The following is a 16,678-nucleotide window of genomic DNA, read 5'->3' as shown; positions in this document are numbered from 1 at the left end:
TTTGATGACTAAAAGACCCAAACACTTGTAGTCTTACTTATGTTCACTGATATATGGGTTCCTAATGCTCCTCCTAGACTGAAAGCTGAGTATCTAAAAACCTAATACATCAGTACATACCTAGACAGAAGAACTACAGTAGAACCATCCTAATCTAATTTTACAAATGGAGGATAAGCTTATAGACTTGATATAAAGTTGCAACAAAGAGACTTCAGTCAAAATAAACTAACCTATTTATCCCAGGTATTGTTGCAGACTAGCAAAGTGAAAAAAAAAATACTAATCTCTCCATGTCTAAAAGAGAACATGAGAGTTAATAAAGCAACTAAATTTCTGATGATTTGAATGATATGTAAGTACATAGGAAATGTGACTTGCTCCTTCCACACCGAGGAATAGTCCATCATGTGGAATGAAACCAGGCATTATTTGAAAGGCAAATTACAGAGGCGTTTTGTTGGAAATGGGGTGATATTACTAGGTGCTTTGCCCCAGGAGAGGTTAACAGATCTTAACTTAGTACCCAAAATATGAATGCTATGGGATATCAAGGCAGTCTTAATACTTGGACAGGACTGTATCCCGTGTAAATGTTATGGACATCTCATAAAGTTGGAGGGATCCTAAAGGGTTTTGTTTGGTTGGTTTTTTTAGGACTTTGAGGAATTTGGAATTGGTTCTTGGGTTTCATTTTGAGAATTACTATGCACAGAAGATGGTCTGGATTTTGCGTATGGTGGAAGATTATGCGGTTAGTGGCCAAGAGGCTTCGCTTAAAAAAAAAAGAATTCATATACTACAGGTAGGTCACGATTAGTGTGAGTTCAAATAGTGCAAAATGCAATTTAGTGCAATTTATGAATGGATACCAGGTTGTGTCAAAAGGCCCAAAATTCAGTTAGTGCAAGGCTAGCACACGTGCGGTTGCAACTGGGTGCTTAGATACCAATCACCGTTTGTGCAAAATGGAGGAAAGGAAGGTTCTGTTAAGGAAAGCTCAAACAAGAAGGGGCTCATTTCAAAGAACGGCAGCAAAATGCAAGAGATAGCAAGTACGTTTTGGATATGGGATTATCCTCTTTTACTGCTCTACAGCATTTCATTAAAAGCATATAAACATTTATGTTTAAAAATTTTAACTGCCTATTTCTGTCGAGCCGGAAGCCTATTTTCCATAGAAATGTCACTTCAAATAGTGCAAATTCGAATGATGCAACCAGTTCATGGGATTCGTTAACCTCACTAATCAAGGCCTACCTGAATATTTGTACATAACATGAAGTTATATTTGTAACTCCATCTTCCTTGCACAGGGAGAATTTCTCAGCTATTTCAGATATAGGACAAGGGCATCACATAATTCCAAACGTTAAGAGTTCTATAGCAGGCTTTGAAATGAAATTTGACTTTGCCTTCCCTAAATTCTTCTAAGTTGGTCTAAGAAATCCTGGGAAGTTGGATTTCCCTGTCCATCACACCACCATCGTCCTACCAGTTTTTATATTCTCAGGTCTGGAGGGAAAAGCTGGTTTTCTGAGAGAAGAGCATTTAGGCTGCATCTCCCACTGCTGGTACTTACATATCTTTTGGATGAGGGCTGTCTCCAGGTTCTATTTCACCCCTAAGGAGGGAAGGAAAAGAAGAAAGAGAGATGGTGGTGATTCTAGGAAACACCTTTTGAATTTCTCAAGCGAACCGGTCGAACAATTTCTCCAAATTTCTCCAGGAGAAAATATTCAAGAACTTCTCAAGGGCAATAAAACAAGTTTTATTCCTTCTCAAGTAATAAAAAACAAGATGTCCACACACACCCTTGGCTTCCTTGTTGGTAAATAGTGCAAGGACACTTATTATGTACAAAATTCTCTTTCCTTTGACCTGATTTTTAAAGCAAATTCTCCTTCAAACCCAGTGAAAACTGGTAGAAGAAATAAGGTAGAAGAAATTACTTTCCCTACGGTGCACTAGTGGATTTCCAAATTCCCAAAATTATGGCAACTGGCTGGGGAATTCTGGGAGTGGAAGTCCACACATCTTAAAGTTGCCAAGTTTGGAAAACACTGGTCTAGATAAAGAAAAGATCCTTTGTTTCTTCTTCCCTACTCTAAAAGTCTCCTGTGATCTTTCTAGCCTGACACGCTTTGCTTCTGTGCTGTACATCATTTTGAGTCCAGTTGTCTTTTTTCCCCCCCTCACTTTTCCCTTTGTGTTTTCCAAAATATGAAAATCGAATCTATGGAAAGTAAAGCATAAAGAACGAGTCAACGTTACCTTGGAGAGAATCCTGCAGTCTGATAAGTCACTAAGCCTCCAACGAGAATCGCCCCGACGAGGCACCCAACAACAATGCCAGCAATGGCTCCTTTACCCAGACCTTTTCCATTCTTTGGCGGTGGTGGCTTCTCTAAAAACACAAGAGAAACCTCTGAGAACTGGAGCCCAAATGCTTTACTATGATTTTTCTCCAGTACAGTGGGACATGGTAAACCCCTTCACCCCAGACCAAATATTAATCAACCGTGTTTTTGTTGTTTGATTTGGCTTTCGGAAATGTCATGCTTGTGTTTGACTCATCTTTCTCTCGTCCTCCTCACTGCCAAAGTGCCAGATCTGCTTGTGATTTAGTCAAATCCTGACACTAGGTCCCTCTGTTGGAATCGGCAAGTCAAGGGAGGTTTCACTCAGCCCACATGGATCCAAAGAAGTTAGCAGACTTCTTTCTGGAGCTTCAAGGAGTTCCCTGGGAGGCCAGAAGCACGGTTCAAAGCCTGCTTCTCCAACAGTCAAAGGACAGGAAGGAGGAAGTTTTCCTCCAATGCGGAGGTGTCTGGGGGGAAAAAACCTGCTTTTGACCGCCTTCAATAAAACTGATAGATCGATAAGAAAGAAGACCGTTAAATCACACTTCAGTGCAAGGATGAACAAATCTATCAATTTCAATTTCTCTCCTTCTGATGTTTTTCTTACCTGTATCAGATCAGACAAGATTGCTAAGTCAGGTGGGGTCATGGGGGTTTTGATGTTTCTAGAACAGATTACCTGATTTTGGTGGTCTTAAATTTAGCAGGAGGATTTTTTCCCCCTCTGAAATAGAAATAATCTGCATGTTTCTGGAACAGAATCCTAGCAGGTTCAGGACACGATTTCACTAAGCCCACTCTTAGTGTGGCAGTAGGCATTCTATCCCCAGCTTGAACCGCAGGAACTGAAAGGTGAACACCAGTCAGCCAAAATCAACTATCAGCTTTTAATGACAAATGCGAGAAATGTAGGGGAAATGGTGCCATTTCGATTGGTTCAGGAATTGAATTAAGAAATATGTGGTCCACACACCTGCTCTAAAATAGTTCAGATGTTGCATTCCCCTTTCATTACGCTTTAACCATTTCTTAAGGCAAAGGGTATTCTTTGATACAACCAAGCCAGATTTGAGTCACACAATCCCTATAATTTCTCACTGATGGAGAGACTGCAAACCATATACTACTGGGTGAAAAAGAAGATTCTGTTTCTCCACAAAGGTAGGAACTGGGGGGAAGGCTGTTGAAAAAAGAACTTTTTAAGTATGCTTGGCGTTTCCTGCTTCGTGCCTATTTTACAGTGCAGCTTCTGATTAATCACTGCTCATGTTAAAAAGGATGCAATAAACAAAAAAAATGCTGAATATGTAATGTCTACATAATATCCTGTCAAAAAAGATTGGCAAACTCTGGTAGCAACCTCTCCCAACTAACAAACCGATAAGGTATGAGTAATCTGTCTCACATGCAACCTGAGCTTCATAACCAGCCTACCTTCCCCACCCTTCCCATCTTTTCCCCCACCTCACCCCAGTTTAAACCAGTCTAGCCACTCTGTGCATCTGATGAAGTGGGCTGCAGCTCACAAAAGCTTCTGCCTTTTAATAAAATTCATTGGTTGGAAGAGATGCTGACAAACCCCTTCTGATTTTTTTGCCACCAAAGACTAACACAACTCTTGTCCTATAATAATATTGTGCCCTAGTTACTAGTAGCATCTGCTGACTTTGTCTGGCTCAGAAGCTAAGCTGGGTCAAGCCTGGTTAGTATTTGAATTAGAGACCATTAAAGACTGCCATGATATAAACTAGGTTGGGGAATCAAAAAAATATCCTGGAAAAAGGCAAGAAAACTACATGGTCATGTTCATGGAGTCATCAGGAATTAAACTCAACTAGAGAGCAAATGTTGGTTTCTGGATGTATGCTTAATTGTTCCTGGCCTAAACAAGTCAAATAATTCAAGGAGCAGCTGAACCAGAATGAAAATTGGAAAAAACAGTAAATGGGTGAATTTACCTCTGGAGACCAGTAAGAAAGTCTCTCCAAATAAGGTTTTTGTAGGGCTGGTCTGGAGTATTCCATAGATGGCCATATCAAGAAATGAAACTTTAGCAATGTGTAGGACACACTTTTCCAGTGCTGTGTGCCTTTCAGGATGGCCTTCTTTTTTGTAATCGACTGTCTTATTGGATGGATAATAAACCAAGATTTCAGCATAGGTTGTATTTTCCCCTCTGAACCACAAACAGGAGATGGTGTCATTGGAGGGTTCTTTTGGAACTAGGATGGCATTGTCCCCTTCCAAAGGATATGGTGGGTCTATGACAATTTCAAAGTCTGGTTTCCTCACAGCTTGTGCGAACGTAAAGTAGGAAGTCATGAGCTGAGCTGGGAGAAAAAGAAATCCAACATTCATTTCTTTAAAAAAGCCAGCTGCCAAACAAGAGTACCAAAGAGAAGAGAATCCTCAGTTTACAGTCCTGAAGAGACACCCAAACTTATCTCCCTAAGGGGATCAAGGAGTGTTTTCTATTCTTTTCCTGTTACTCAAACTATCACAATCGTCTTACCATCTTAAGCTCTGAGGTGCTTGGCTAATTACAAACAGCTGTCTGAAAAATTGTGCCAGTACACCCTAGACATTCTCAAGCGCCCTTCTAGATTTCTTGCCCCACACCATCGCTACCCCAGGCTCCTGCTCGCCACAGAATCCCAGTCAGACCTGCTAGAAGCCAGATCAGCCAGCGTTTTCCACGTGGTGATGGAGTCCAGTTGTTGGACAGCGTCCCCATGATGTTGCTAGCAGTCCTGGGGCAAAAGGGCCTGTGACATGCTGGGAGATCATCAAAGTGCCCAGCCGGGTGCCTCAGTTCCCCCCTTGTTTTTTTGCCCAATGGCAGTGACAGTGGAGAGGGCTCCTACTCCCCACCCAGCCTGCTTCACTGTCAGCTCCTCCCAGCATTCCTTTATGAGCATCCAGGTAAGAGGGGGAAGTCATAAAGCAGGTGACTGAGCCATTGTGAGGAATAAGTGACTCTTGTTCCTTTGGCACATTCAGATTCTCCATTCAGTGATGAGAGATGCTGTAGGATAGGGGCCCTCCTGGATACCTTCCCCAAGGTGGAAATGGAGAAACAAGGGCCGGAATTCAGCTGGAAATAAATTCTTCCATTCGTTCCCATCCCTTCTCCAAATCAACATCTGTCACAATCTAGTAGACTTCCTTCAAAGTTAGTTACAGGTGTAGTTCATGTCTTGTTTTTAGCTGGAGGTGTAAGGTCCAAACAAGTTAAATAGGGTCCCACCTCCACTGCTTTTTAAAAAAGGTAAGGGGAGACTAGTGTAGAGAAGCTTAAAGGCAGATCTACTTTTGGTATGGGGCTGGATAATTAAATATCATGTCTAGGTAAAGATAAAGGTTTCCCTTGACGTAAAGTCCAGTCGTGTCCGACTCTAGGGGGCGGTGCTCATCTCCGTTTCTAAGCCTTAGAGCCTTAGTGTAGACTAAGTCTGTAGACACTTCCGGGTCATGTGGCCAGCATGACGACACGGAACGCCGTTACCTTCCCGCCGAAGCGGTACCTATTGATCTACTCACATTTGCATGTTTTCAAACTGCTAGGTGAGCAGGAGCTGGGACTAGCAACGGGAGCTCACCCCGCCACGCGATTTCGAACCGCCGACCTTCCGATCGGCAGCTCAGCGGTTTAACCCGCAGCGCCACCGCGTCCCATATCATGTCTAACATCTCTCTTTTTCATGCATATAGATGTTTCAGTGCCCAGGCATGCACATATGCCAGAAGGGCAAAATATAGATTTAAGTGATGCAGCGAGAAGAGAAAAGGAAGCAGGGGGTGGGGGAGCAGGAAAGTACAATCCGACAAGGAGAAGAGGCACTTTCACTTTATTTATTCACTGTATGATTGCCGTTTTAATTGATTACTGTAAACCGCCCAGAGTCCCCCGAAAGGAGGAGATAGGCGGGGACAAACTGGATAAATAAATAAATTTGCTGCTGATGCTATTCAACACAGAGAGGTTTGGCAACAGGGATGTCTGCAGGGGAGCAAAAAAGGTAAAAAAGTTTGTGTCGCAGGTCAGCACAGAGGATTGATGAGGAAGGCTGCATGTTTCAGAGCTTCCTCTTCCCCAAAGTATTAAAGATACAGAACTATGGATTTCATTTGTGGGGACTAGTGGGAAGGAAGAAATGGATGAATGAAAATGAATAATTATGTCTGTGTAGAAAAACATGAAAAGTCACATGATCACCAAGAACAATGTCTGGGGGGAAAAACACAAGTTTATAAATTATAAATATTTCCCAGGAACTAGGTGCAGGATGGGAACATCCTTTTACAGAGGCCTTGCCTGAAGTTTGGATGTATACAATTGCAAATCCAACATTTTCCCTGGAGACAGGCTAAGATTTGGGATACACAGGAGATTCAGGAGATCGGCCACCTGCTGATCCCTTGCAACACCCATGTGCTAATCATTTCATTTGTAGTAGCTTGATTTTAAGATACTAGTTAGTAGATCTTGGGAATCTACAGTCAACTGGGACAATAGAAAACTTGGTAGGATGGGAAACCTCTTCTTACTCCCATGAAGCTGCAATTTATTTTTCCTTGGGCTCCTGCATAAAGGAAGTTCAGTGCAAGATAAGAGAGCCAGTTTGGTCTAGTGGTTAAGGCAACGAGCTAGAAACCAGGAGACGGTGAGTTCTAGTCCCGCCTGAGGCATGAAAGCTAGCTGGGTGACGTTGGGCCAGTCCCTCTCTCTCAGCCCAAGAGCCAATTGGGCGTGGTATGAGAGTTCTAGTCCCGCCTTAGTCAGGGCCACAGCTTGGGACTGTGTCACCGGGGGCAAACCGGAAGGGTGGGCTGGTGTGAAAGATCTTTCACGTCCTCAAAGATCTGCCCATAAAATGGGAATTCAACGGGTGTTCTCTTTCCAGACACAGAGGAACCCATATTCCTGTGTATCCCTATCTGTGCTCCTTGTCAATCGTCTGAAATCAAATGTATACCCCTGTCACCTGTAACCATGTATATGAACACCGTAGACCAGTCTTTTTGATAGCAAGAGACAGTAACTCACTGTAAGCTCCTAGCTTTAATAAAACAATGTTTGGATCCTCTCCAATTGTTGGCGTGTTGTTAGGTGAATGTTTACATATACACAAACACACACACGCATTGACTTGTGTGAGAGTGCTCTATTGTTCTAATTATTTTTTTAGCTCTCGTAAGTCCATTTGTGTTGGCCCCTTGAGTAGAAAACATGCCAAACACCCATAAACAATCACTAAGGGTTACCTCTGGCAGGACTGCATCTGATAAGCAATCACACCTGCAACAAGGAGTAACTCAATAAGAAAAAGAGGAAAAATCCACGTGATTCCTTCTTTAGAGGTTGTTTGTAGCTTTTTCCCTGAAAATACAAGGAAAGACCAGGTAGGATCCATGATTGCTTTCTTTCTGTGTCTCAGGCGATCCTGTTTGTTCCACCCAACCCAAACCCCACATTGACTTAGCTTCAGATTATTTCTGGAAATGCCGTGCCCCAGAAATTATCTTAGTGCCTTGGCTGATGTCAGGTTGTCTTCTTTAAAAACAAAATGGAAAAATAATCTAAGTTTTGCATTCCCCTTCCACTCACAACGATAGATAGTAAAAGAGAAGGATGTTCTCCCTTGATTACCATTTTTCAGGGGAGCAGTTAACTGGTAACAGGTTTGAGATTTCCACTTGACTCTAAAGTTCACAAGATGACGGAGACAGTCATAATCTCTCAGCCCAGCCTACCTCACAGGATTGTTGCCTTCCTCCATGGGATCCCCCATGGACAACATCTTGAGCTCCAGAAGAAAGGTGAGAGAGAAGTGTAATAATAAATACGAATTTTTTAAAATAAACAGGACAGAGACTGTTTTTCCTCAGAGATAAATTTATGAGTTGGTTAAGTTGAATGTCCCCCCTCCACTGTGTGCGTAGGCTACTTTCTGGAAAGGCTGATACTGATCCTGGCTCCTTTAGTATAATGTCTGTATGACATGAAGTGGAATTACTGACCCAGTTCAGACGGGGTGGATAACTGTTTACACAATTTTATTGGCACCAGCCTGAAAGTGGAACAATGCTAGCAGCAGCTGAACCAAATGTACAACCATATTAAGGATCTATATGGGAGAAGTGGGGAAAGGGTGTATTTACCTCTGGAGATCAGTAAGAATGTCTCCCCCGTTTCTGTTATGTTCATCCTATTCTTGTGTATTCCATAAGTGCCCTTGTCATCAACTGTAAGTTTACTGATGTGTAGGATGCAGTCTTTCCCCACGGATTGCCGTTTATCGTAGCCTTCCTTGAAATAGATTGTATGATTCAGTACATAATAAGTCAAGATTTCATAGTAGGTTACATCTTCTTTGTACCATAGACAGGAGATTGTGTCGTTCTTGTTTTTTCCTGGAAAAAAGGTGACATCCTGCCCTTCTTTATGAGGTATTGGTTCTACCTTGATCATAATGGTCATGTTCTTGTCAGCTTGTGCAAACACCAAGTGTGAAGTCAGGATACCGTGGAGGGCTGTGGAGGGAAAAATTCAGCATACGTGTTTAAGAAAAAGCCAACCACCAAATGAGAGTAGCTAAGAGACAACTCCGATTTTACTGTCAAGCAATCCCAAAGATGCTTTCAGATCTTTGCCCCTGAGGGAACTCAAGAGGGAATTCCATATCCTTTTTATGATCACCAGATTATCACTGAATTGTTTTAACATGTCAACATGTGGCATGATTGGCTTATTTCTAGGCAGCATAAGATAAGGCATGCTAGCTCCACTATGCATTGTTAGCTTCCTGAGCTGATGCCCTCCAGAAGTTTTGAGTCCCACTATCATTAACCGGCATGGCCTTCCAAGGATGGTGGATACCAGTTTGAGAAAAGTGCTTCACGGATTAAAGGGGTTCCAAGAAGTAAAGTCTTTCTTCCCAACACATACCTTTCCCATCTTATACCACAATTTTAACAAATCGGAAGTGCCAATCTCTCACCTGTCAGAACAAGAACCAGACAGCCCCAGTTGCTGAGCAGTGCCTCCATGATGTTCTCGGTGCTCCTGGAGATGGTAATGACTTGGACATGCTAGGAGCTTGTCTTCAGGCCCAGCTAGAAGCTTCAGCCTTTCCTCCACTTTCTCCCAACGAAGCTGGGGTCTTTCAGCTGAGGCCCCTCATCCTAGGTTTTCCTCTTTTTGGGCCCGGTGGCTTCTCATTATCTTCCCATTCATCTCCACTCCCATTATGATTTCCTAAGTAAGAGGAGGAGAGTCATAATGCAGAGGACTGAGCCATTCTCAGGGATGGAGGTGACTGAGGAAATTCCTGTCTGGCCAGACTATATAGTAGCACACATTCCAGGTAGAGCCATGGGAAAAGGGGCAGGGGGGAAGCTTTATTATAAATCCAGATTTTTTGAAGAAAGGATTTTTTGGTTTAGGCAAGCAAAGTATGAAGGCTACAGGCCTCTACCACTGTTGTTCAGGGGTGCACTGCTTTTGAAAATGGAGATTCCGCTAGTACAGCTAAGATACTTTGACATTTTTTTCTTTAAAAAATCTACTTTTAAAATTTTAATTAAGGGGCCTCGTATGATCTTTGGTTATACATTATTTGCCTGACACACCAGAAAAACAGTGGGGTAATTGAATTTTAAAAATCGAGTGGCTCCATTTTAATATTATTGTCACTTTTCACACGATACTGTTAGGAATGCCAGCACTGCTGGCTTAGTTATTATTAATTAGGAAGACTGCTACATAATTAATCCAGTGGGGAAAGAGAATGACACAGCATGAGACCCATTTTCCAATCAAGAAGAAGGAATGGACAATCACTCTGTTGAAGGGGGAAGTCCTTAGACTTAGATTTACATAAGGCTGGAATAAGTCATTTCCTACCAAGGAGAAGATGCCACCCTATGGGAGAATCAGCTGTTTGACAGGATGATGGATGTAGCATTTTGGGGGGAACAATTGAAGGGTGTTCTTTCATTTTATGAATTAACTGATCGATTTTGACTAGGGTCATTTCTCTACCAATATCCAATGGACCAATAACTTAAATATTTAGCAGGGCTGAGAAATCAGAAAAAGTGCCACCTAACTCCTCCTGATTGTTTGCCACAATAGACTCACCCATCTCTGCTTCTACAGTGCAAGCAATAGAGTCCAGCAGTATTACAATAACATGTAAGAGACGGCCATTTTTATAAGCCTGGGCTTCTATTATTTTCTTGGTTCAGAGTGTTGTTTAAGAAATGACAAAGTCATTTGGAATCTCCTGCCCCAGCAGGTACAAGTTATCTTTGCCAAACTAGCCAATCTGGACTGATCTCAAACAATTAGGTAGGACTTGGATCAGTTAGAATCTGGATACGAAACCGAGGCTGGGAAGTCAAAACACATTTTGGAAGAAGGCAGTGGCTGTTCTATTATTGGTGGGAAAACAAGATGAATGTGTCCATGAAGTCACCTGAAATCAAGCTTGGGTAAAAAGAGACTTCATAAAATATGTTTAATAGTTATGATGAATTCTATTGCTTGTGTTATGATGTTGTTTCCTCATATTGTATTTGGATATTTAATTATATTTGGTTGAGCATTGGGATTTTATTTTTGTTGTCTGGGTTTATATCGTAAACTGCCATAGATTAGCTGAGACCAAAAGTGAGCAGGTCAGAAATTGAGAATCTTTTGTCCTTGTTATTAATCTTCTGGCCCAAAGGAAAATGTGAGTCCTTCTCCCAACCTTGGTCACTTTTGACAGGGTGATCCACGACCTCTACAACATATTCCCTGTAAAATATAATAACATTACACTTTCCAATATTATACAAGGCATTTGGAATATGAAGAGACCCTTTCTAATAGTCAGGATACAAGGAATACAGATACAGTTTGAAGAGGGCACCAGAGGCTTTTTAATTCATCAGCAGGTATGAGTGATGTTTTGGCCCTGGGATTCCAGATGTTTATAAAGGCTGGTGTTTAGGAAGCCATTAATGTGTGCTTGATGGTTTCATGGTAATTCCCAAGGAGGTAGAGTTCCTCTTCTCAGGGATGGTGGGGGTTGGAAAATCCATGGCTGTGCTCCAGACTTCACTGCCGATGTGATTCAGGGTCAGGATTCTTCTCCTACCTGAAAGAGAGACAGTTTAGCATCAGAACGTAGTAACCAGAAGTAGCCAGAGGCTACTGTCTTTACCTCTGGGGTCCTGGATGATGTCTATGCACTCAGCACATACCTGGCTGTTTTGGGGACCAGACTTGGCCCAAGCTTTTCTGCCTGAGATGACAACATGGGCAGCAATACTACTTCAGTATGCTTTTGGAAATGCCATTTTGGAATTTTCATCTACAGTAGCTTTACGTACATTTACATGGTGGGTATAAACCACAGTTACCTCGATTTCATTTAAATATAAGGAAACTGTGACAGTAGGAGGTGTACAACAATGCAATATGGGGGTCGTGATCCCTTCCAGCTATGATTCAATGGATATTTAAGCAATCATTAATGGGAGAAGAACATTGGCAGTCAAGGAGAAAATGTCCTCATTGAATTTTCTCCCCTGGGAAAAGACGCCATACTATAAAACGCATACAGAAGTGTAATCTCCCAGCCAGAGTCTAAGGCAGTAAATCTCATTCTATGGAATTCTAGGCCATTCCCCTTAATTCTACTGCAGATTATATCTTCTCAAGTTCATGCTTTTTTTCTAGCCACAAGCAAAAAAGGGAAGACCAGGGGAGTTGATCTAACATGCATCTATTAACCCAGGCTGGAAGAAATCAATAGCTGCCAATTATATCCACCAAAGAACAAAAACCAGTGGCTAGCTTGCCAGATCATCTAAGAGTCTGTGAATACTTCCTAATAAGGATGGTATAAAATTCTGTTTTTTTTCCTTTTTCAGACCTTGGAGAGTATAAATTTAGAACGACTCTAACAATGGTCTATTTTTTTCCTTCCCCTTGGCCCAGCTGTCTGCAAGTTTGGGGGTTTACTAGTGCAGCTGGATTTATTTATTTATTTGTTTGTTTTTCAAATTTTGTGACTGCCCATCTCCCCCAAAAGAGGGATTGCTTTCCTGTTGAAATGCATTTAAAATAAACAATAAGCAAAGCATAGCTGTTACCTTTTAGAGCTGTCTTTCCACACTTGGTAAGAAATCAAGCCTACGACAAGGGCAGTTCCAACCAGACACCCAACAAAAATCCCAGCAATGGATCCGGAAGATAGACCTTTTCGCTTGGTTGTATCTTTGCTTTCTGTAGATTCAAGGAAAGCCACCTTAGAACTGGGAAGTTAAACTATGATGCTGTCGTGGTCAGCCCAAGAACAATGGCGAGCCAGTGTATTCCAGACTCCAGTCCCTTATTGTTCTCACCATACAGACTAAAGCTACTGTAACTAACCTAAGGCGAAATAACCTAGGAGCTTCTAGGGTGGGGCTCCTGTAACTCTCTTTAACTCCCTGCCAAGGCTTTGCAGGCCGCAAGACCTCTTGTTTGTTTATTTATTTATTTATTATTCAAATTTAATTACCACCCATCTCCCCCAAAAGAGGGAATTATCTCTCTGGAATGCATTCTCTCCTTCCTGAGAACCAGCGGCAGCCTTGAAATCCACCACAAATGCCTTGTTTCAACAGCTCCATTTTCTCTGCTATTCCCAAATGTCAATGAATTGACACAGGGACCATAGGGTTTTTGCAGATTTTCCCTCCAAAAGGAGACCTTGAAAACCCAGCATTGGAGTCTCGACCTACTCTCATTTTCCCCAGGAGCTTCTTTCTGACCTCAAATCTCAGATGTTGGCGAAACCATAAGGGATAGAGTCAAAAAGGAAACACTGGTATGTCAAAAGTATCATTAGAGAAGTAGAACAGTTCATCAGTCCAGATGGCATGATTTAGAACAGTAATGAAATCAATCCATCTCTTTAATTTTCCTGGCCTAACCTGAGCCAATTCCAATAATACTGAACCAGAACTGAAATTCATTTTTGGAATCCACTTGACTTCCTATTCCTTGCCTGCAGGGGCCAGAAGCCAAACCTCTATGCAACATGGAAGCATACACTTACCTTTTAAGACCACTAAGTACACCTTCCCAGTTGCACTGCCAGTGGTTGTATTCCTCTGCAGTGTATAGACGTACATGTCAGCCATGGTAATATTATTTATACACAGGGAACAATCAATGCCTGGTATGTGCCTTTCATCGTAGCCAGCTTTTTGAAGGATCTTAGGAGGTGATTTTGTTAAATCATAGACCAAGATGTCTGTAATGCTTTCCTCTTTCGCTCTGGACCACAAACAGGTAGTAATATTTTCTGTGGTGTTTTTTGGCCTCAGAGAGATGGTGTAACCCACAACTGGATGCCCTGGATAAATGGTGATATCAATGGTATTATTCGGAGCTGCTTGAGTAAACACCAAGTAGGAACTCAAGATGTAGGCTGGGGGAAAATGAAAAGAGAATCCAAAGGAAAGAGGTCAGTGTGAAAGAGCAGAGAGGGATAAAAATAAATACCCTATATGATTTTACAACTAGAAAGCCAAACTCTTCAGAAATAAGGATGAAGGGAGATTTGGAAGCATTTTAAGAATTTTCAAAGAATAATTTGATTATTTTAAGATTTCATTTTGGTAGCCATGGCTTCTGGTAGAGGTAGACAAGTTGTAGTCTCAGCCTTCCTTCCTCCCTTCCTCCCCTAAAAATCCACCACTGACTACAGTGCTGAAATCCAGCAGCACCATTTCCTAAAAAAAGAGCAGCGTGATTTCTTGCTATCTGTACAGGGAGAAGACACCAAAATGGTGCAATAATGCCCTGAAATAGATTTTTAAACCTCAGTTATTAGGTTTATTGTTAAAGATAAACAAACACCTACGGAAATGCCCTTCCAGAATGAATGGAGAGATGAAATCTCCTTCATCTCCTGCTCTTTGAAGCAGCCCAACTCGTTTGGTATCCTTACTCTGGCATTTGCACTCCTCCCATCCGGAAGAATAGCGTGGCTCTCAGCCAATAAGTATTGCCCACCTATCATGGAATTCATGGCTGTTGTTCCAACACAGTTTGGGTGCCCAAACAGAACATTTAGGTCTTCCAGTTGAGCCAACCACAGCCCACCTTCCCAGGGTCTTGTCTCTCCAGCATCAGATATCTTGTTTGTCAGCTCTCTTTTCACCCACCTTATTATGATCTCCCAGGTAACTGATTAGGTCATAAAGCCAAAGGCTGAACCATGAGGAGAGGGGGGATTTGACTCCTTTGGACATGGGTTCTTCTCAGACAGGTGAACTTATATTAATGCATCATCCTGGGCTTGAAGTGGCCCACAAATACTTTAAAAAAAAAACTCAGGGAGGGTGTAATCCGTTAGATGGATTAGAAGATAGGGATCATGCAAATTCAAGCCTACCTTCAGCCTTAGATGCTTACTGAAGAAGTTTGGGTCAGTTACTGTCTCTCAGCCCAGCCTACCCTGCAGGTTTGTCATTGTAAAGGTAAAACAGCAGGAGATAATACTCTATATTCCACCTTGAGTTTCTGGAGAAACATTAGGCAAATTAAATAAACAAAATACACCCAGCTATGGGTATATGCATTCATCAGCCTTTTATTCCATCAGCAGATAGAGTTTGAATTTTTTCCCCCAGGCTTACCGATCAGACTCTGGACAACAAGCTGTCTGAATGTCCTTGATTATTTCATTACAGTGTCCAGTTTCCAGGTAAATAACCATGAGACTGCCTGATGCTTCTCCAGGCTTGAATCTTGATGCCACCTAGAGTCGCTTTGTGTGAGATGGGCAGCCATACAAATATGATTAATAAATAAATAAACAAATGTTATGGAATAGGTTATTTATTTTATTGATTTATATGCACCCAGAGCCAGCCTCTCAAATCATCCCAGTTGTTGGATGCCAGAAGGCGGCAGCATTGCTCCAGAGGAGAACATTGTCCCTGTCTGAGCGAAAATGGCACCAGTGTCTAAGATCCAGCTGCAAGTTGGTTCGTGAGAGAAGAAATATATTGTTCTCCATTTTAAGCAACAAAATGTCTTGGCGGACACCTTCCACTCACCCCCATTCTTTTAGAAAAGATCCAATCGCCATTCATTAGACGAAAACCAGAACTGGAATCCACCATGTTATAACATTTAGAGCTCAGACAGCTATATTTCTCCATTTCTTTTCTCAAGTTTAAAGTCCTTCCTATGTATAACATAACTGGTGGTGTGTAACAATTAAGCCTTCTCTCTGACACACATTTACATTACATAACTAATGGATAAAACAACATGTTTGTCCACAAATGCAGTTTAGTATATTTGAGAATAAATAACAGCACAACAGTGCTGGTGGTTTCTTAAAGCAAGCCACCCAAAAAAGGCAATTTAAAAATGGATTTAAAAAGCCAAGGATCTTGCTAACGTGTACCTAACCAGAATAAAAACAGTGGGAAAAAAAATCTAAAGTGATGTCATAATAGAATGGTAGCCACTAGAAATACCACAGAATACCCCCAGAATACACAGACTCCTTATAAAAAAAAAAAAGGGAAAGAGAAAAAACTAAGGTTGAAGTACATCAGCAGAGAGCTGTACTGTGGTTCCATCCTTTTTTAAAAATTATTAAAGCTTTATTAATTTTTTCAAAGTATAATTAAAATACAAAATATAGACTATAGAACAGATAGAATACAGGACTAAAAAGGAACAAGGGAAACTAAAACAGCACAGAAATAGATAGAAAAACATAAAAGACAACTGACTTCCGACCTTCTTCAACACAGATATAAAAACATATTTAAAAAATGGATCTCTTACTATTAATTAAATGTTTAGTGACATTATTTCCCTAAAATCAAACCATTTAGTCATCAAAAGTGAAAATGAGAACTTCTTTTTCAGATACAGGCAAATAGTCCAAAAGCAGTTTCCAAGTAGAAACAAGCCAGTCACAGTATTTTCTCTTATCAATGCTGTCACTTTAGCCCTTTGTGCCAATTCCATTAGCATAACCATCCATTCTTCCACTGCGGGAATTTGTGCATCCTTCCACCTTTGAGCATATGAAAGTCTTGCTGCTGTTGAACGGAGTTCCGTGCTGCTTCTCACTGTCGGTCCATCAAACCCAAGAGGAACCGCTCGTTTCGTTTGCATACCCACTCTGAGTATCTTTTGAATAATAATACATATTTGATTTCGGAATGTCTTAGCTTTTCCACAAGTCCACCATCAACGTTCCATTCTTTTGAAACAAACTCAGAAGTGTTTCTGAAGTTCTCCA

The sequence above is a fragment of the Candoia aspera genome, chromosome 10 (genome assembly GCF_035149785.1).
Source record: "Candoia aspera isolate rCanAsp1 chromosome 10, rCanAsp1.hap2, whole genome shotgun sequence".
NCBI lineage: Eukaryota > Metazoa > Chordata > Lepidosauria > Squamata > Boidae > Candoia > Candoia aspera.
This window is presented reverse-complemented; position numbering follows the sequence as displayed.